The following is a 20,657-nucleotide window of genomic DNA, read 5'->3' as shown; positions in this document are numbered from 1 at the left end:
CCTTGATCTCCTTTTGTTGTCGAATTGCTCTGGCTAGGACTTCAAGTACTATATTGAATAGGTAGGGAGAAAGTGGGCAGCCTTGTCTAGTACCTGATGTTAATGGAATTGCTTCGAGTCTCTCTCCATTTAATTTGACGTTGGCTACTGGTTTGCTGTATATTGCTTTTATTATGTTTAGGTATGTGCCTTGAATTCCTGATCTCTCTGTGACTTTTATCATGAAGGGGTGTTGGATTTTGTCAAATGCTTTCTCAGCATCTAACAAGATGATCATGTGCGTTTTGTCTTTGAGTTTGTTTATATAGTGGATTATGTTGATGGATTTCTGTATATTAAACCATCCCTGCATCCCTGGGATGAAGCCTACTTGGTCATGATGGATGATTGTTTTGTGTTCTTGGATTCGGTTTGCGTCGATTTTATTGAGTATTTTTCATCGATATTCATAAGGGAAATTGGTCTGAAGTTCTTTTTCTTTGTTGGATCTTTGTGTGGTTTAGTTATTAGAGTAATTGTGGCTTCATAGAATGAATTGTGTAGAGTACCTTCTGTTTCTATTTTGTGGAACAGTTTGAGAAGAGTTGGACTTAGGTCTTTGTGAAGGTCTGATAGAATTCTGCACTAAACCCATCTGGTCCTGGGCTTTTTTTGGTTAGGAGACTATTGATGACTGCTTCTATTTCTTTAGGATAAATGGGACTGTTCAGATCATTAATCTGATCCTGATTTAACTTTGGTATCTGGTATCTGTCTAGGAAGATGTTCATTTCATCCAGGTTTTCTAGTTTTGTTGAGTGTAGCCTTTTGTAGTAGGATCTGATGATGTTTCAGATTTCCTCAGTTTCTGTTGTTATGTCTCCTTTTTCATTTTTGATTTTGTTAATTAGGGTACTGTCCTTGTGCCCTCTAGTTAGTCTGGCTAAGGGTTTATCTATATTGTTGATTTTCTCAAAGAACCAGCTCCTGGTTTGGTTGATTCTTTGAATAGTTCTTTTTGTTTCCACTTGGTTGATTTCAGCCCTGAGTTTGATTATTTCTTGCTGTCTACTCCTCTTGGGTGAATTTGCTTCCTTTAGTTCTAGAGCTTTTAGGTGTTCTGTCAGGCTGCTAGTATATGCTCTTTCTAGTTTCTTTTTGGAGGCACTCACGGCTATGAGTTTTCCTCTTAGAACTGCCTTCATTGTGTCCCATAAGTTTGGGTATGTTGTGGCTTCCTTTTCATTAAACTCTAAAAAATTTAATTTCTTTCTTTATTTCTTCCTTGACCAAGGTATCATTGAATAGACTGTTGTTTAGTTTCCAAGTTAATGTTGGAACTATATTATTTATGTTGTTATTGAAGATCAGTTTTAGTCCGTGATGATCAGATAGGATGCATGGGATAATTTCAATCTTTTTGTATCTGTGGAGGCCTGTTTTGTGACCAATTATATGGTCAGTTTTGGAGTAGGTACCATGTGGTGCTGAGAAGGAGGTATACCCTTTTGTTTTAGGATAATATGTTCTGTAGATATCTATTAAATCCATTTGTTTCATAACTTCTCTTAGTGTCCATGTGTCTCTGTTTAGTTTCTGTTTCCAGGATCTGTCCATTGGTGAGAGTGGGGTGTTGAAGTCTCCCACTATTACTGTGTCAGGTGCAATGTGTGCTTTGAGCTTTACCTGATTTTATTTAATGAATGTGGCTGCCCTTGTATTTGGAGCATAGATATTCAGAATTGAGAGTTCATCTTGGAAGATTTTACCTTTGATGAGTTGAAGTGTCCCTCCTTGTCTTTTTTGATAACTTTGTGTTGGAAGTCAATTTTATTCGATATTAGAATGGCTACTCCAGCTTGTTTTTTTCAGACCATTTGCTTGGAAAATTGTTTTCCAACCTTTCACTTTGAGGTAGTGTCTGTCTTTTTCCCTGAGGTGGGTTTCCTTTAAGCAGCAAAATGTTGGGTCCTGTTTTTGTAGCTATTCTATTAGTCTATGTCTTTTTATTGGGGAATTGAGTCCATTGATGTTAAGAGTGATTAAAGAAAAGTAATTGTTGCTTCCTGTTATTTTTGTGTTGTTAAAGTTGGGATTCTGTTCTTGGGGCTGTCTTCTTTTAGGTTTGTTGGAGGATTACTTTCTTGCATTTTCTATGGTGTAGTTTCCATCCTTGTGTTTGTGTTTTCCTTTTATTATCCTTCGAAGGGCTGAATTCATGGAAAGATATTGTGTGAACTTGGTTTTATCATAGAATACTTTGTTTTCTCCATCTATGGTAAATTTTGGAGAGGAGTTTTGCTGTGTATAGTAACCTGGGCTGGCATTTGTGTTCTCTTAGGGTCTCCATAATATCTGTTCATGATCTTCTGGCTTTCACAGTCTCTGGTGAGAAGTCTGGTGTAATTCTGATAGGTCTGCCTTTATATGTTACTTGACCTTTTTCCCTTACTGCTTTTAATATTCCATCTTTATTTAGTGACCTTGTTGTTCTTATTATGTGTCGGGAGGAATTTCTTTTCTGGTCCAGTCTATTTGGAGTTCTGTAGGCTTCTTGTATGCTCATGGGCATCTCTTTCTTTAGGTTTGGGAAGTTTTCTTCTATAATTTTGTTGTAGATATTTGCTGGCCCTTTAATTTGAAAATCTTCATTCTCATCTACTCCTATTATCTGCAGGTTCGATCTTCTCATTGTGTCCTGGATTTCCTGGATGTTTTGAGTTAGGATCTTTTTGCATTTTGCATTTTCTTTGATTGTTGTGCCCAAGTTCTCTATGGAATCTTCTGCCCCTGAGATTCTCTCTTCCATCTCTTGTATTCTGTTACTTATGCAAGCATCTATGGTCCTGATTTCTTTCCTAGGTTTCTATCTCCAGAGTTGCCTCACTTTACGTTTTCTTTATTGTTTTTACTTTTCTTTTTAAGTCTTGGATGGTTTTGTTCAATTCCATCACCTATTTGGTTGTGTTTTCCTGTAGCTCTTTAAGGGATTTTTGTATTTCTTCTTTAAGGGCTTCTACCTCTTTAGCACTGTTCTCCTGTATTTCTTTAAGTGAGTTATTAATGCCCTTCTTGATGTCCTCTACCATCATCATGAGATATGATTTTAAATCCGAGTCTTGCTTTTTGGGTGTATTGGCATATCCAGGACTGGCTGAGGTGGGAGTGCTTGTTTCTGACGATGGTTGAGTGGTCTTTGTTTCTGTTAGTAAGATTCTTACATTTGCCTTTTGCCATCTGGTAATCTCTGCAGTTAGTGGTTATAGTTGTCTCTGGTTGGAGTTTGTTCCTCCTGTGTTTCTGTTAGCCTCTGTCAGCAGTCCTCGGAGTCCAGCTCTCTCCTGAGTCTCAGTGGTCAGAGTTCTCTCTGCAGGTAAGCTTTCCTCTTGCAGGGAAGGTGCACAGAGGTCTGGCATTCAGACCTGCCTCCTGGCTGAAGAAGAAAAAGGCCTGAAACAGGGCCTGTCCCAGAAGATGTGTTGCCTCTGCAGTCTGAATGCTCACATGCACAGACTGGTCTCTGAGGCATGTGGGACACAAGATGGCTCTCTCACCTGCTCTGGCAGTCAGAGCCCTCCCGGGCAGACACCTCTACTCTGGCAGGGAAGGTGCCCGGATGTTTGGATCCTGAAATGGGGTCTATCCCAGAAATTGTGTTGCTTCTGCCTGTCCCAGAAGCTGTGTCGCTTCTGTATTCTGCACTTTCACCTGTGTTGGAGGGCAACTTTTGTAGAAGCTTTTTGGAAAATTCTTTAGATGGATTGATGAGAACTTTCTAGAGAGAAGAACCTTTTAGAGAAGACCTTTCTTAGAGAACTTTCATAGAAAACATTGTAGTGAGAACTTTATAGAGAGAACTTAGAAATAAAGGCTAAAATCACTTTTTACAGTGTCCCTTTTTCTTCCTGCAACTTTGACTAGCAGGCTGAGAGTTAGGCTGCAGAGATAGCACAGGTAACTTTAATCCCCCTCAGTTTTACTATGAGGTGCTAAATACCAGAAACTACAACTTCTGGCCTCAGAGCAACTCAGACAGGCAGGTCAGCTACCACAGCAAAGGGACTTAGACTTGAGATTGGCAAATATTTATTTTTAAACACCAACTCTTGCCCTTGGCAACACTTTCCTTCCTTGACTACCTTCAAGCGAAAACCAAGAAAGAAGTGGCAGGGCTGGCTTCCCGTAATGATATTGATGATTATGATGATGATATATACTAGATACTAAGCATATTTCCAAGATTTCTACCAGTAGAACTTGAAAGATAAAATCTGTCATTATCAACACTTACCTGTAGGCTTAGATTATTTTCAAATGTGACTTTAATAAGAGTTCTCAAATCCTTTGACCCTACTTCTAGCCCACTGTCCAAAGGTAGGGGAGAAAAGATGGGTAGTAGGACAATTGGGATGTAGCTCTGTTTAGACGTAGTTCTTTGGGGGCAATTCCAATCTCCATTGTCAGGATCCCAGTAGTGTAGTTCAAAAGCACTAGGAAACATGCAGTGGCAGCACAATCTACCAGAAACAGCCAGGTCTCTGCCAAATCCACATGAGTCAACCAATGGGAGCAACTAGACTCAGCCAGAATGCAAAGAGAAGTTCTCTGCTATGCCTTTCTCTATGAAGTGAAGGTCAGCAAAGACATGAGACATTGCTCAGCTAGCAATGCTTATACTCTCTCCAAACATCATGTGACTTGTCACTGGTTTCAGTAAAACATCCCATGAGACTGCGTCAACAAAGCATTACATGACACAACCAGAAATTTCCACTTCACAGATGAAGATCTTGGAAGCACAGAAAGATCTACAGCTCAGGGGCTACGTGCATGGAATTTGGGCTACCGAATCTATAAAGTGTAGCGTAATTTCCACATTACCTGCATCCAGACAGAGCTTCTACTATGCAGATGCAGCTGCTGACAGAGCAGGGGTTTCAGTTTCGAATCTTGGTTTTCATTTTTACCATTATGTTCTTCTCTAGATCTTTACCAAATTACTTGCTTTTGCTCATTTGCCAGTCATCAAGGAGAACATGTTAACTCCAGGTCAGAGTATGTGGAACAACATCATCCCAGTGAGTTCATGAGCTTTCTCATGGAGAGCAGTACAATCTCATCTGAGGTGTAGTGCACAAATGATTCTGTACAATCGTGCTTCATTATCTTGATGCCCTAGTTTGCTTAACAAGGTTTAGACTTAGTTATGGCAGAGCAGTCAAATAAAACTTGCAAAATCTTTAGAACTGCACAGCTCTGGGAGCAAAAGTCAATTATGCTGTAAGAACAACATCCTTAGCATGCCGGGGCCATCCAAGCAGTGCTGATTCTTGCCAGTGGGCAGCTACCCTGAGTATGGTTCTTGATCAAAGTCAAAATATTGCACATAGCACCCAGACCCTGAAGAGTACAGACAGACTCTTCAACATTTGATGGTAGGATGAAGGAAATAACACTCAAAACGTCTAGTGGAAGTGTACAGTGATCCATCTACAGATATAGCTTGAACATGGAATAATTGTTTGGTTTGGACGGATGGGAAAGATTACTTTTAGGACTTTCTTGCAGATAGTACATCGTTGGTGTATGCTTATATTTGTATGTTACTTGGCAGTAACCTTAATGGATCCACATTTCCATGACAGTCAGTACTGAGCTATCTAAAGGATGTGGTTAATCTATTAACAAATTCATTTAGAAGGAAGGTGTACTATCATATCTACTTGCTGATTCTTTTTAGTTTGAGAATTACTGGCGGTAAAGATCAATGGACCAAGAGATGAGTTGTTTTACAAGCTACGTCTCTTCCTTTCAGTTGTGGTTTACTGCATGTTGTATCTGGTACCCTAGGTTTCAGCATCTGTAAATGCAAGATGCCTGGCGACCTCAGGATGGAGAGACCGAGGACCAGTTGAGGATGCTACAGCCCTGGATGCCTTTTGTATATATGATTTCTGACCCAGAAATGGTGGTGGGGAGATGAGCTAGGAGACAGCTGTGAGCAAAAGTGGAAAATTTGTCTAAAGAGAAACTGCATCTCACATAGAAGCTAAAGGAAAAGGCTATCCCTAGTAAGAGAGATCTCTGGATTGGGTTCTAAGGGATTATGGGAAAGTCACTCACTATCTGGGAACCCATTTAAAGTGTTCCCTTCCGATCTTCTCAAGGATCTACCCATGGTAGAGTTTTGCTCCCAGGACCAAATAAGATGATTTGCTTAGCTGAGTGTGAAAATCTGTTCTCATTCTAGCAATATGAATAAATTGTGCTAAACCTTTCAGAGATGGGCCATATGATCCACACTTGAACTCTCACTTCAAGGCAGCCAGACAAAGCAAACAACCTCCAAACAGAAAGAATTTGATTAATCAAGACCAAGAATTGATTTTTGTAAATTTTTATTGATTCTTTGTGAATTTCACACCATATACCCCAAACCCACTCATTTTCCAGTCCCTTTGTATCTGCCCTCTGACTTTGCTGCTTCCATCCCCAAATTAAAAAAAATGTTAAACTTGTTGTGGAAGCTGTACTGTGTCACAATGTGCCCCACAGTGTACCCCTTTGTCCACACATCTTTACTTGCAGATGTTCATTTCAGTAAGTCATTGGTCTGTTTCAAGGCCTCTGCTTCTGTTACACTGTCTATACAGGATCCTCATGGGGACTCCTCTCAGATATCCTGTTATTGCCCTATGCCGTGGAGAATCTGCAGCTTTGGGTCTGCAGAACTGGCCCTTTCACACACTCCAGCAGATCATAGATAGGGTAGATTTTGCAGTAGTCCAACTCAGTTTTGGATTTGGACCTAGAAGGTAGCTAAGGTGATCATCCTGCCAGTTCACCTGTGCCTGCATCTCTAGGGTCAGGCTCTCTAGCACTGCCTGGGCTAGCTCACCCAGTGTCTTAAGCAGTAAGGCACAGAACCATCTCTCCTGCTCTTATGCCCTCTAGAAAGCATGTCCTGTACCTCACTCACCTTGGCAGCATGGTAGAACTGGCCACAGAACAGCATGGTCAGATAGCCATTTAAGAGGATGTTTAGATCACTGGTTCTCTGATCTGGTTGTCTTTGGGATCACAGTAGAGCAGTGGCCACAGGAGTCACCCCAAACCATTTGCAAATCAGATGTTTACATTATGATTCATAACAGTAGAAAAGGTACAGTTATGAAGTAGCAGTGAAAATAATTTCATGGTTGGGGATCACCACAGGATGAAGAACTGTATTAAGGGGTCTTAGCATCAGGAAGGTTGAGAACCACTGCTCTAGAGCTTTAAAGTGCACCTGTCCAGAGACCCTGATTTCATTAGATGTGCCTGGCATGTCTTACAACAGGAGCCTCAGTGCTTCTCAGATTTGACTTCATCAAAAGCACTCCAGAGGCCCCACCTTCAGATGCTGTGATTCACCAGGTCAGAGGGTATGGATAAGATCTAATTGTTTATTCAGGTTTATGTGTGATTATGGTGGCTACATATAATATATCAGAACTAGCACCCCAACTAATTCTAGAGTAATGCTTATGTCCTATGCTACGGGGATATAATCCCCGTTGTATTTTATGTTTGTCTGGTTGAAAGACGAAAGTAGATTCAAAAGTCTGTTCTTTTCTCAGCTAATTGGAAGACTTTACAACTGGGAAAATCAATACTTGTTGTTTTTGGACACAGTGTGTGGCCAAATGAACACAATATCATTTGATTAAATAGAACTGTTAACAGAAATAACATGTCTTATACAAAGGATGCTTGCAAGTGTATTAGCTTGAAATTGCCCTCTCAAAATAGAAGACATTATTTGATAGACACCTGGTAAGTAGCCGTGTGCTCAACAAAACAGATTTTTGAAAGAAACTTTTAGATTTGAAAAAAAAAAAAAAAAAGAAAAGGAACTCAGATTCCTTTTCTCTGCAGCTGTCTCTGTGAGCAACAGAATGGATGATTCACCTTTCCAAATCCTTGGTGTCAGAGTAGCTAGAGCAACACGGCATAATTTTCAGAAATAGGATCCTATTAAGCGTTCACAGCCCATGTAAGATGCCATTGTGAAAATGTGCGAAATTGATCATCACAGCTTTATTACGTGTAGAGGCTTGGAAGGGCACTCAAGGTTGATTTGGGTGTTAAAATGTATGAATTCTGTCTTCCCTGAAGACTGTAAATCCTAAATGTCCATGAGCATCCCTTATGGCAGATGCCAGGGTTTCTGTCACCTTCAAGTTAGGAAAATAAGGAATCTGCCTTGTCTATTTCTTCTCGAGGGTGGATGGCAGAGAACTCTGTGCATGTGTGCAAGGATAGCATCCAGACTAGGGAGGTGTCAAATTGTTCTTGCTAATCACTGCTTTCGCATCATAAATATATTTTATGGTGAAAGAAAGATAGAAGGTTCTTTGCTTCTTCTCATGCTGTGTCAATCACGGATTAGTTGGGAAAAAGGTGTTTTTCTATATCCATCGAAGTAAAATAAAGGAAAATTTCAGTAGAAAATATTTATATCTGATAATCAGCTTTATACAAAAAGGATAAAATCATCAGTATATGAACTTGCCTTTGCACTGCTGTGGAGTTGCTAATTATTAGAGCAAACTTTTATAGTCCTTTCTTTTCCTTTCTTTTTTTTTTAATGTCAATACCATGCTATTTTTTAATTGGATATTTTCTTTATTTACAATTTAAATGTTATCCCCTTTTCTGGTTTCACCTCCAAAATACACCTTCCCCCATCCCCTCCCCCCCCCCTGCTCACCAACCCACCCACTTCCTGGCCCTGGCACTCCCCCTCACTGGGGTATAGATCCTTCATAGGACAAAGGACATCTCCTCCCATTGATGTCTGACTAGGCCAGCTGGAGCCATAAGTCCCTTCATGTGTATGCTTTGGTTGGTGGTTTAGTCCCTGGGAGCACTGGAGGTACTGGCTAGTTCATATTGTTGTTCTTCCTATGGGGCTGCAAACCTCTTCAGCTCTTTGGGTCCTTTCTCTAGCTCCATCATTGGGGACCCTATGCTCAGTCCAATGGATGGCTGTGAGCATCCACTTCTGTATTTGTGAGGCTCTGGCAGAGCCTCTTAGGAGAGAGCTATATTAGGCATCTGTCAGCAAGCACTTGTTGGAATCCACAATAGTGTCTGGGTTTGGTGATTGTATATGGGATGGATCCCCAGGTGAGTCAGTCTCTAGATGGTCATTTCTTCAGTCTCTGCTCCACACTTTGTCTCTGTAACTCCTTCCATGGGTGTCTTGTTCCCCCTTCTAAGACAGATCAGAGTATCCACACTATGGTCTTCCTTTTTTTTGTGTTTCATGTGGTTTGTGAATTGTATCTTGGGTGTTCCAAGCTTCTGGGCTTCTGGGGCTTTTGTTTTTGTGTTTGGAGTTGGACAGGCATTAGTCTAGACTTTCTTACTCAGAGTATATTACTGCAGATAGTACTGTATAAGGAAGGGATATTATTAAGGAAGACTAGAGAAATGTTAATAGGACAGAAAGAGAGATTTTATATTACAAAGCATGCAATGTAGTATGGATTATATAGGCTGTAATATCCAAAAGGCATTTTAGTATACTCTTAGATAAGACTGTAAAAGACAGATACAAATCATAAAACAAATACCAAAATGACATCACAGGTACAGTAGGACTTTATTTCTACATTACATTTACAATGACAAAACATTAGGGACTAAATGCTTTAATTTTATATAGGATCTTAAAGAGATTCTTGACGTCATTACACTGTGGGAAACATTGATAGAATGGTGGTATACATCAGTTTGCCCGTCTCTGGTCCCTGTCTTCATCTTTGAGGTCAGCATTCTCTTCTGATCTTTTCCCATGTTTATTGCTCTTTTCTACCCTTCTTTCCCCAGGGTATTCCCTTTGCTTCATATCCAAACTTTTCAAGTTATTCCTGCATGATTTCAATGACACCTTATGTGTTAACAATTCTTGAGCACTCTGTCTCAGTCCTCATGGCTTTCCTAAGCTCCTCCTGCTTATATGCATCCTTACCATCTGTGAAGATCCTCTGCAGACACTTGAACTCTCAAAGATAATTTTCAGCCATGTCTGTTTAGTTCTTTGTTTCAAATTTAATTAAGTTTATTCTATTAGCTGGCCTCTGGGCTCGTTTTTTTAAAACCCTACAAGTTTGTATTTATTTAAAAGTAAAACAACAATAAAATGCACAGCATACTCCTCCCTGCAAACCCTCCCATATACTCCTCCTTGTTTTCTTTTTGGTTCATGGTCTCTTTTATTATTGTTGTTGTTAATTGTTCACACACACACACACACACACACACACACACACACACACACACACATACATGTTCCTAAATGTGTAAGTGCAAGAGTTGTACATTTCAGGGCTGACCATTGGCATTGGATAATTAATTGCTGGATAATTAATCCCTGTGGGAGACTATATTGTCTGCTCTTAACATCTCCTTAGCTGCCTGTAATTTTGTGTTGGACTGATGCTTCATGGTCTTTGCCTCATCCAAGTTAGCATGTCTGTTGTTTTTTCCATGTCTTCATGTTTCAATGGATACATCTGCAGCACAACTCTTACACCTAAGACTCAGATCACTGTGGGAGAGGGAGCAGAAAGATGATAAGAACCAGAGGATCAGGGAGATTGTGGCTCCTAGAAATGTCAGAAGCTACACTTATAAAGTCTCATCAACATGACTGTCCAAACCCGGGACATTTTAAATTAAATACACCTGAACACTCAAAATATACCATGTGATTAAGCATGTAGTTTCTGTTCTTAAATTAACTTATTTTTTAAGAAAATTCAGACATGTGCATTTATCATATTCTTTTTAAAATTATAATGTTGTATTTTTTTCATTTTTTATTAGGTATTTAGCTCATTTACATTTCCAATGCTATACCAAAAGTCCCCCGTAGCCACCCACCCCCACTCCCCTACCCACCCACTCCCCCTTTTTGGCCCTGGCGTTCCCCTGTACTCTGGCATATAAAGTTTGCATGTCCAATGGGCCTCTCTTTCCAGTGATGGCCGACTAGGCCATCTTTTGATACATATGCAGCTAGAGTCAAGAGCTCCGGGGTACTGGTTAGTTCATAATGTTGTTCCACCTATAGGGTTGCAGATCCCTTTAGCTCCTTGGGTACTTTCTCTAGCTCCTCCATTGGGAGCCCTGTGATCCATCTATTAGCTGACTGTGAGCATCCACTTCTGTGTTTGCTAGGCCCTGGCATAGTCTCACAAGAGACAGCTACATCTGGGTCCTTTCAATAAAATCTTGCTAGTGTATGCAATGGTGTCAGCTTTTGGATGCTGATTATGGGGTGGATCCCTGGATATGGCAGTCTCTACATGGTCCATCCTTTCATCTCAGCTCCAAACTTTGTCTCTGTAACTCCTTCCAAGGGTGTTTTGTTCCCACTTCTAAGGAGGGGCATAGTGTCCACACTTCAGTCTTCATTTTTCTTGAGTTTCATGTGTTTAGGAAATTGTATCTTATATCTTGGGTATCCTAGGATTTGGGCTAATATCCACTTATCAGTGAGTATATATTGTGTGAGTTCCTTTGTGAATGTGTTACCTCACTCAGGTTGATGCCTTCCAGGTCCATCCATTTGGCTAGGAATTTCATAAATTCATTCTTTTTAATAGCTGAGTAGTACTCCATTGTGTAGATGTACCACATTTTCTGTATCCATTCCTCTGTTGAGGGGCATCTGGGTTCTTTCCAGCTTCTGGCTATTATAAATAAGGCTGCTATGAACATAGTTGAGCATGTGTCCTTCTTACCAGTTGGGGCATCTTCTGGATATATGCACAGGAGAGGTATTGCTGGATCCTCCGGTAGTACTGTGTCTAATTTTCTTAGGAACCGCCAGACGGATTTCCAGAGTGGTTGTACAAGCTTGCAATCCCACCAACAATGGAGGAGTGTTCCTCTTTCTCCACATCCATGCCAGCATCTGCTGTCACCTGAATTTTTGATCTTAGCCATTCTGACTGGTGTGAGGTGGAATCTCAGGGTTGTTTTGATTTGCATTTCCCTGATGATTAAGGATGTTGAACATTTTTTCAGGTGCTTCTCTGCCATTCGGTATTCCTCAGGTGAGAATTCTTTGTTCAGTTCTGAGCCCCATTTTTTAATGGGGTTATTTGCTTTTCTGAAGTCCACCTTCTTGAGTTCTTTATATATGTTGGATATTAGTCCCCTATCTGATTTAGGATAGGTAAAGATCCTTTCCCAATCTGTTGGTGGTCTTTTTGTCTTATTGACGGTGTCTTTTGCCTTGCAGAAACTTTGGAGTTTCATTAGGTCCCATTTGTCAATTCTTGATCTTACAGCACAAGCCATTGCTGTTCTGTTCAGGAATTTTCCCCCTGTGCCCATATCTTCAAGCCTTTCCCCACTTTCTCCTCTATAAGTTTCAGTGTCTCTGGTTTTATGTGAAGTTCCTTGATCCACTTAGATTTGACCTTAGTACAAGGAGATAAGTATGGATTGATTCGCATTCTTCTACATGATAACAACCAGTTGTGCCAGCACCAATTGTTGAAAATGCTGTCTTTCTTCCACTGGATGGTTTTAGCTCCCTTGTCGAAGATCAAGTGACCATAGGTGTGTGGGTTCATTTCTGGGTCTTCAATTCTATTCCATTGGTCTACTTGTCTGTCTCTATACCAGTACCATGCAGTTTTTATCACAATTGCTCTGTAGTAAAGCTTTAGGTCAGGCATGGTGATTCCACCAGAGGTTCTTTTATCCTTGAGAAGAGTTTTTGCTATCCTAGGTTTTTTGTTATTCCAGACAAATTTGCAAATTGCTCCTTCTAATTCTTTGAAGAATTGAGTTGGAATTTTGATGGGGATTGCATTGAATCTGTAGATTGCTTTTGGCAAGATAGCCATTTTTACAATGTTGATCCTGCCAATCCATGAGCATGGGAGATCTTTCCATCTTCTGAGATCTTCTTTAATTTCTTTCTTCAGAGACGTGTAGTTTTTATCATACAGACCTTTCACTTCCTTAGTTAGAGTCACGCCAAGATATTTTATATTATTTGTGACTACTGAGAAGGGTGTTGTTTCCTAATTTCTTTCCCAGCCTTTTTAATCTTTGTATAGAGAAAGGCCATTGACTTGTTTGAGTGTATTTTATATCCAGCTACCTCACCGAAGCTGTTTATCAGGTTTAGGAGTTCTCTGGTGTAATTTTTAGGGTCACTTATATATACTATCATATCATCTGCAAAAAGTGATATTTTGACTTCCTCTTTTCCAATTTGTATCCCCTTGATCTCCTTTTGTTGTCGAATTGCTCTGGCTAATACTTCAAGTACTATGTTGAAAAGGTAGGGAGAAAGTGGGCAGCCTTGTCTAGTCCCTGATTTTAGTGGGATTGCTTCCAGCTTCTCTCCATTTACTTTGATGTTGGCTACTGGTTTGCTGTAGATTGCTTTTATCATGTTTAGGTATGGGCCTTGAATTCCTTATCTTTCTAAAACTTTTATCATGAATGGGTGTTGGATCTTGTCAAATGCTTTTTCTGCATCTAACGAGATGATCGTGTGGTTTTTGTCTTTGAGTTCGTTTATATAATGGATTACATTGATGGATTTTCGTATATTAAACCATCCCTGCATCCCTGGAACAAAACCTACTTGGTCAGGATGGATGATTGCTTTAATATGTTCTTGGATTCGGTTAGCGAGAATTTTATTGAGGATTTTTGCATTGATATTCATAAGAGAAATTGGTCTGAAGTTCTCTATCTTTGTTGGGTCTTTCTGTGGTTTAGGTATCAGAGTAATAGTGGCTTCATAAAATGAGTTGGGTAGAGTACCTTTTACTTCTATTTTGTGAAATAGTTTGTGCAGAACTGGAATTAGATCTTCTTTGAAGGTCTGATAGAACTCTGCACTAAACCCATCTGGTCCTGGGCTTTTTTTGGTGGGGAGACTATTAATGACTGCTTCTATTTCTTTGGGGGATATCGAGCTGTTTAGATAATTAACCTGATCTTGATTCAACTTTGGTACCTGGTATCTGTCTAGAAACTTCCCCATTTCATACAGGTTCTCCAGTTTTGTTGAGTATAGCCTTTTGTAGAAGGATCTGATGGTGTTTTGGATCTCCTCAGGATCTGTTGTTATGTCTCCCTTTTCATTTTTGATTTTGTTAATTAGGATTTTGTCCCTGTGCCCTTTAGTGAGTCTAGCTAAGGGTTTATCTATCTTGTTGATTTTCTCAAAGAACCAACTCTTCGTTTGGTTAATTCTTTGAATAGTTCTTCTTGTTTCCACTTGGTTGATTTCACCCCTGAGTTTGATTATTTCCTGCTGTCTACTCCTCTTGGGTGAATTTGCTTCCTTTTTTTTTTTTGAGCTTTTAGATATGTTGTCAAGCTGCTAGTATGTGCTCTCTCCCGTTTCTTCTTGGAGGCACTCAGAGCTATGAGTTTCCCTCTTAGAAATGGTTTCATTGTGTCCCATAGGTTTGGATATGTTGTGGCTTCATTTTCATTAAACTCTAAAAAGTCTTTAATTTCTTTCTTTATTCCTTCCTTGACCAAGGTATCATTGAGAGAGTGTTGTTCAGTTTCCACGTGAATGTTGGCTTTCCATTATTTATGTTGTTATTGAAGATCAGTCTTAGGCCATGGTGGTCTGATAGGATACATGGGACAATTTCAATATTTTTGTATCTGTTGAGGCCTGTTCTGTGACCAATTATATGGTGAATTTTGGAGAAGGTCCCGTGAGGTGCAGAGAAGAAGGTATATCCTTTTGTTTTAGGATAAAATGTTCTGTAGATATCTGTCAGGTCCATTTGTTTCATAACTTTTGTTAGTTTCACTGTGTCCCTGTTTAGTTTCTGTTTCCATGATCTGTCCATTGATGAAAGTGGTGTGTTGAAGTCTCCCACTATTATTGTGTGAGGTGCAATGTATGCTTTGCGCTTTACTAAAGTGTCTCTAATGAATGTGGCTGCCCTTGCATTTGGTGCGCAGATATTCAGAATTGAGAGTTCCTCTTGGAGGATTTTACCTTTGATGAGTATGAAGTGCCCCTCCTTGTCTTTTTTGATAACTTTGGGTTGGAATTCGATTTTATCCGATATTAGAATGGCTACTCCAGCTTGTTTCTTCAGACCATTTGCTTGGAAAATTGTTTTCCAGCCTTTCACTCTGAGGTAGTGTCTGTCTTTTTCCCTGAGATGGGTTTCCTGTAAGCAGCAGAATGTTGGGTCCTGTTTGTGTAACCAGTCTTTTCGCCTATGACTTTTTATTGGGGAATTGAGTCCATTGATATTAAGAGATATTAAGGAAAAGTAATTGTTGCTTCCTTTTATTTTTGTTGTTAGAGTTGGCATTCTGTTCTTGTGGCTGTCTTCTTTTTGGTTTGTTGAGGGATTACTTTCTTGCTTGTTCTAGGGTGTGATTTCCGTCCTTGTATTGCTTCTTTTCTGTTATTATCCTTTGAAGGGCTGGATTCGTGGAAAGATATTGTGTTAATTTGGTTTTGTTGTGGAATACTTTGGTTTCTCCATCTATGGTAATTGAAAGTTTGGCCGGGTATAGTAGCCTGGGCTGGCATTTGTGTTCTCTTAGTGTCTGTATAACATCTGTCCAGGATCTTCTGGCTTTCATAGTCTCTGGTGAAAAGTCTGGTGTAATTCTGATTGGCCTGCCTTTATATGTTACTTGACCTTTCTCCCTTACTGCTTTTAATATTCTATCTTTATTTAGTGCATTTGTTCTGATTATTATGTGTCGGGAGGAATTTCTCTTCTGGTCCTGTCTATTTGGAGTTCTGTAGGCTTCTTGTATGATCATGGGCATCTCTTTCTTTATGTTTGGGAAGTTTTCTTCAATTATTTTGTTGAAGATATTAGCTGGCCCTTTAAGTTGAAAATCTTCATTCTCATCAATTCTTATTATCCGTAGGTTTGGTCTTCTCATTGTGTCCTGGATTACCTGGATGTTTTGAGTTAGGATCCTTTTGCATTTTGTATTTTCTTTGACTGTTGTGTCGATGTTCTCTATGGAATCTTCTGCACCTGAGATTCTCTCTTCCATTTCTTGTATTCTGTTGCTGATGCTCGCATCTATGGTTCCAGATCTCTTTCCTAGGGTTTCTATCTGCAGCATTGTCTCACTTTGGGTTTTCTTTATTGTGTCTACTTCCCTTTTTAGTTCTAGTATGGTTTTGTTCATTTCCATCACCTGTTTGGATGTGTTTTCCTGTTTTTCTTTAAGGACTTCTACCTGTTTGGTTGTGTTTTCCTGCTTTTCTTTAAGGGCCTGTAACTCTTTAGCAGTGCTCTCCTGTAATTCTTTAAGTGACTTATGAAAGTCCTTCTTGATGTCTTCTATCATCATTATGAGAAATGTTTTTAAATCTGGGTGTAGATTTTCGGTTGTGTTGGGGTGCCCAGTACTAGGTGGGGTGGGAGTGCTGTGTTCTGATGATGGTGAGTGGTCTTGATTTCTGTTAGTAGGATTCTTACGTTTGCCTTTCGCCATCTGGTAATCTCTGAAGCTAGCTGTTATAGTTGTCTCTGTTAAGAGCTTGTTCTTCAGGTGACTCTGTTAGCCTCTATAAGCAGACCTGGGAGGGTAGCACTCTCCTTAGTTTCAGTGGGCAGAGTATTCTCTGCAGGCAAGCTCTCTTCTTGCAGGGATGGTACCCAGATATCTGGTGTTCGAACCGGACTCCTGGCAGAAGTTGTGTTCCACTAACTAGAGGTCTTAGGATCCCGTGGGGAATCCTGTGTGGGCCCTTGCGGGTGTCAGGCGACTCTGCTGGCAAGGTACCCCGGTGCTCAAGTGGAGTGGAAGGGACTTGTGCCCCAGGTCAGGCCCGGGTAGTCTGCTTCCCTATTTACCGCAGTCTCAGGTTTCTGCGCGATTGGATTGGGGCAGGCGCTGTGTTCCACTCACCAGAGGTCTTAGGATCCCGTGGGGAATCCTGTGTGGGCCCTTGCGGGTGTCTGTATTTTATTTTTATTTTCTTTTTTTGATATTTATCATATTCTTTATCCTTCCTCAACTCCTCTTCATCTATCCTACCCTACCCACTCAGATTCATGCTCTCTGTCTCCCTTTCTCTCTCTTTGTCTCTGTCTCTCTCATAACAAACAAACCCAACACAGAAACAAAACCAAAACAAAAAATTAAAAATAAATTAAAAAAACAAAGCAAAACCCCCCAAACAAAAAGGACAAAACAAAATGTGCACAGATAAATGTGCATAGGTTTTGTATTGCTCAACAACTTGTGATAATTCAGTCTGTCATGGAGTAAAGTGGATACATCCAGTGATGCTCCATTGGAAACAACAGATCTTCCCTTTCCCAGTAGGTACCAATTGCAAGAAGCTTCTTGGTTAGGGATGTGGCTTTGCTCATTTCCCTTTTCAGTGCTGGGATTTTGTCTGGTTTGAGCCTGTGCAGAGTTTGTGCTGTCACAGCCTTTGTCATTTCTGTCATTGCCTTCAATGGCATGGAGCAATTAATGGGATTATTACTATTCATTGAGTTACAAGTCTTTTATAGTTTGGTTTCTTTCTTTTGACCTCCTCTTGCACATTTTTTTTTTTTGCCTGTCACACTTGCATTCCAGTACTACTTCTTTTTACCTTGCTCAAGGTTCAGTGGCTCTGGCTGCTGGGTATTAACTCTAACTTGTATGGATGATGACCTAACCTCCTTCTCAGAGTAAGGTTATGCATCTGTACCCACAGGTGATTGGCTCCAGGACTCCCCAAGGACACCAAAATGGCTGCCTGTTAAAGGCTCTTATGAAAAATGGTGATAACTTATACCACTCCTTACGTATATTTTATACATCTCTTGGTTAGTGTTTAGTACTAAATACAATTGGAAACAGGATTTGTCCTTTGTTGCTTAGTGAGTGATGGTAACAAAATTGTCTGTGCATGTTAAATTCTCTTTGATTATTTGGTTCACATTTGGTTGGGGATGTAGAAGCCCCAGTATATCATTAAAAAGATTATTTCTCTCTCTCTCTTTTTTTTTCTCCAAGCAGGGATTTCATTTCCTCTACTTTTTTGTCATGTGAGAGAAGAGCAAGGAAAGAAAGATTCAGTACTCTTGGGACACAGGAGATTTGCTTTGTCTTCTAAAAGAATGTTCAATGCTACTATCCAGAACTTGCCTTCCTCATTTAGAAGAGATGTCGCATCATGGAAGCCTTGGGTTATCTCTCACTTTCAGAAAAATGTTAGCTCCAATTCTAGCTCTCCTCGTATGTCTTGTCTCTTCTCAGCAGTGACTTTCAGTCTCTGCCAAGCGAGCTACTAGAGATGTGGCAATACTTTCTTTCCAGATGTACATTTATAGAGACACACCATTCCTTCACCTGCCCCTCTGCTCCACTCAGCTTGAGCTCCAAACACCAGATGTGCTTTCCTTCTCTCTGTACCTCTGAAGATTTCTTCCTTCTACCCACATGGTTCTTTCTCTTCTTCTCTCTTCTCTTTTTCTTTGTCATTCCCTTTTCTATTTAAGGACATTTTAGTCAATTTTAAAGATACTAAAATATGTAAGAATTTTATTGAAACCTAAGCACCTTCTCTGGGTTTTCATAAAGTTAATGTATGGACTTTGACATCATGTTACTGATTTATTTACATGTTCTTTTCCATATTAAACTCTGATTTCTCTCTTTGTCTCTCTTTTTGTCTGTCTCTTTCTCCCTGCTAAAATACACTGGAATGAGTTAGATAAAGGAGTACCTCCATGAACATGTAACAAAATGGAATATTTTCCAAGTTCTTTGTGTGTGTGCACATATGTGTAAAAGTGTGTGTGTGCATGCACATGTGTGGTGTGAGGGATTGAACTCAGGACCCTGTACATGCAAGTACTGTGCCATTGTGACATATCCTGAGACCTGCCCTGAGGTCTTAACTGTTTCAATAGACATTTTAAAAATCCCCCAAAGCAAAAGACAAACAAACAAACAAACAAACAAACACCCCAAACCGCCAAAACCAAATCACCTTAGTTTACTGAGTCCCACCATTGACACATCTAATACAGATTTATACATACCTTCACTCTGCTAAAACATAATGAAGAGGTTCACTGGAAACATAGCTTCTTATGCTTTTAGTACAATTGTGATCTTGTCAATATGTGTTTTTAGAACACCTGAAATAAAAGCACCTTATGCCAGCATCTGCAGGGTAAATATCAATGATTCTCAGCAGTGATAACCACTACGGACTCTGCTATGTGCCCAGCCTTTCACTGTGCCTGGCTCTAGTTAAGAGACTTCCATACAAGTATATAATGCACCCTAACATCATCATTCTCTATAGTCCCTTTCCTTTCTTTCCCATCTCCCTTTGTTTCCCTAGATTTCATGGCTATGGTTCTCCGGCTATAAGAAAATGTCTGGGGCAGTCTCTGGATGGTCCTTCCTTCTGTCTCAGCACTGAAAAAATTCCCGTTTCTCTTCTGAGCAACTAAAACCAGAAGAGAAATAGAGGAAACGATTACCTGAAATAATTTCCGAAAGTATCTTTAGAAGGAAAGAAATAAGCAGAGTGGCCCCATGGAGAGGCTCAGTGAGACAGGTGGTGTTTAACTTAGTGCAGAGGATAGTTTCCTTTCCAGCCCCGAGGACAGAACTCAGGGTCTCACAGAAGGTAGGCATGCACTCTCCCACACAGATCCTCAGCACCGAGATAGATTAGGGAACAACTTAAACAGCAGAATAGCTGTTTCCATCATCTTATCTTGTGAGATCATGTCAGATCTCAAGAGACACCAACCTCTTAATGTTGATCATAAACGGGATTAGGAGAGGAGATTGTTTTTTGTTTGTTTTCATAGTTATATATGTTTACATTGGCATCTACTCATTGTGCATGCTCTTCGTCTCACACATTTATATTTAAGGCAAAGTCTCATGCATCTCCGGCTTGAATTGAATTTTCTATGCATGACTCTATTCTTCAGATCCTCCTGCTCTGTCTTGCAAGTGCTGAGACTACTGGCATGTATCACCATGCCCTGTATATGTCATAGAGGATGCTGGGGATGGACTTCAGGGCCAAACACTCTACCAACTGTGATATGTGCCCAGCCTTTCATTGCACCTGACTCTAGTTAAGAAACTTTCATATAAGTATCTAGTGCACCCTAACTTCATTGCCCTCCATACCCCTATCCTTTCTTTCCCACCCCCTTGTTATCCTATAGCTTCCTATTTCATGTCATATCTAAATCCATGACTTTATCTATTTGTGTAAAATCTGCAAATGAGAGATATGATATTTGTTTTCCAAGTCTGATTTAATTCACTCAATAAAATACTCTCTGGTTACATTCATTTCCTGTGAGCAACATCATTTTGCTCTTACTTGTGGCAGAATTTGATTTAATATATATATTGGGAGAATTCTGATGACTCGAATGCTTATCTGTCAGTGCTTAAAGTGAGCTACACATCCACAAACACACACATACTCATGCCTGTATGCACACTCTCACACACATCAGATAAATAAAAGTATTAAATATGATAAAAATAAAAATAAATTAGGTAATATATCAAAACAAAATTATGTTTTTCAAAGTAAAATTAACCAGACCTATATTTATCTACACATGAACTGTTTGTACACACACACACACACACACACA

This window comes from Mus musculus, chromosome 12 (genome assembly GCF_000001635.26).
Source record: "Mus musculus strain C57BL/6J chromosome 12, GRCm38.p6 C57BL/6J".
Lineage (NCBI taxonomy): Eukaryota > Metazoa > Chordata > Mammalia > Rodentia > Muridae > Mus > Mus musculus.
The sequence above is the reverse complement of the archived record's forward strand: the minus strand, read 5'-3'. Positions refer to the sequence as shown.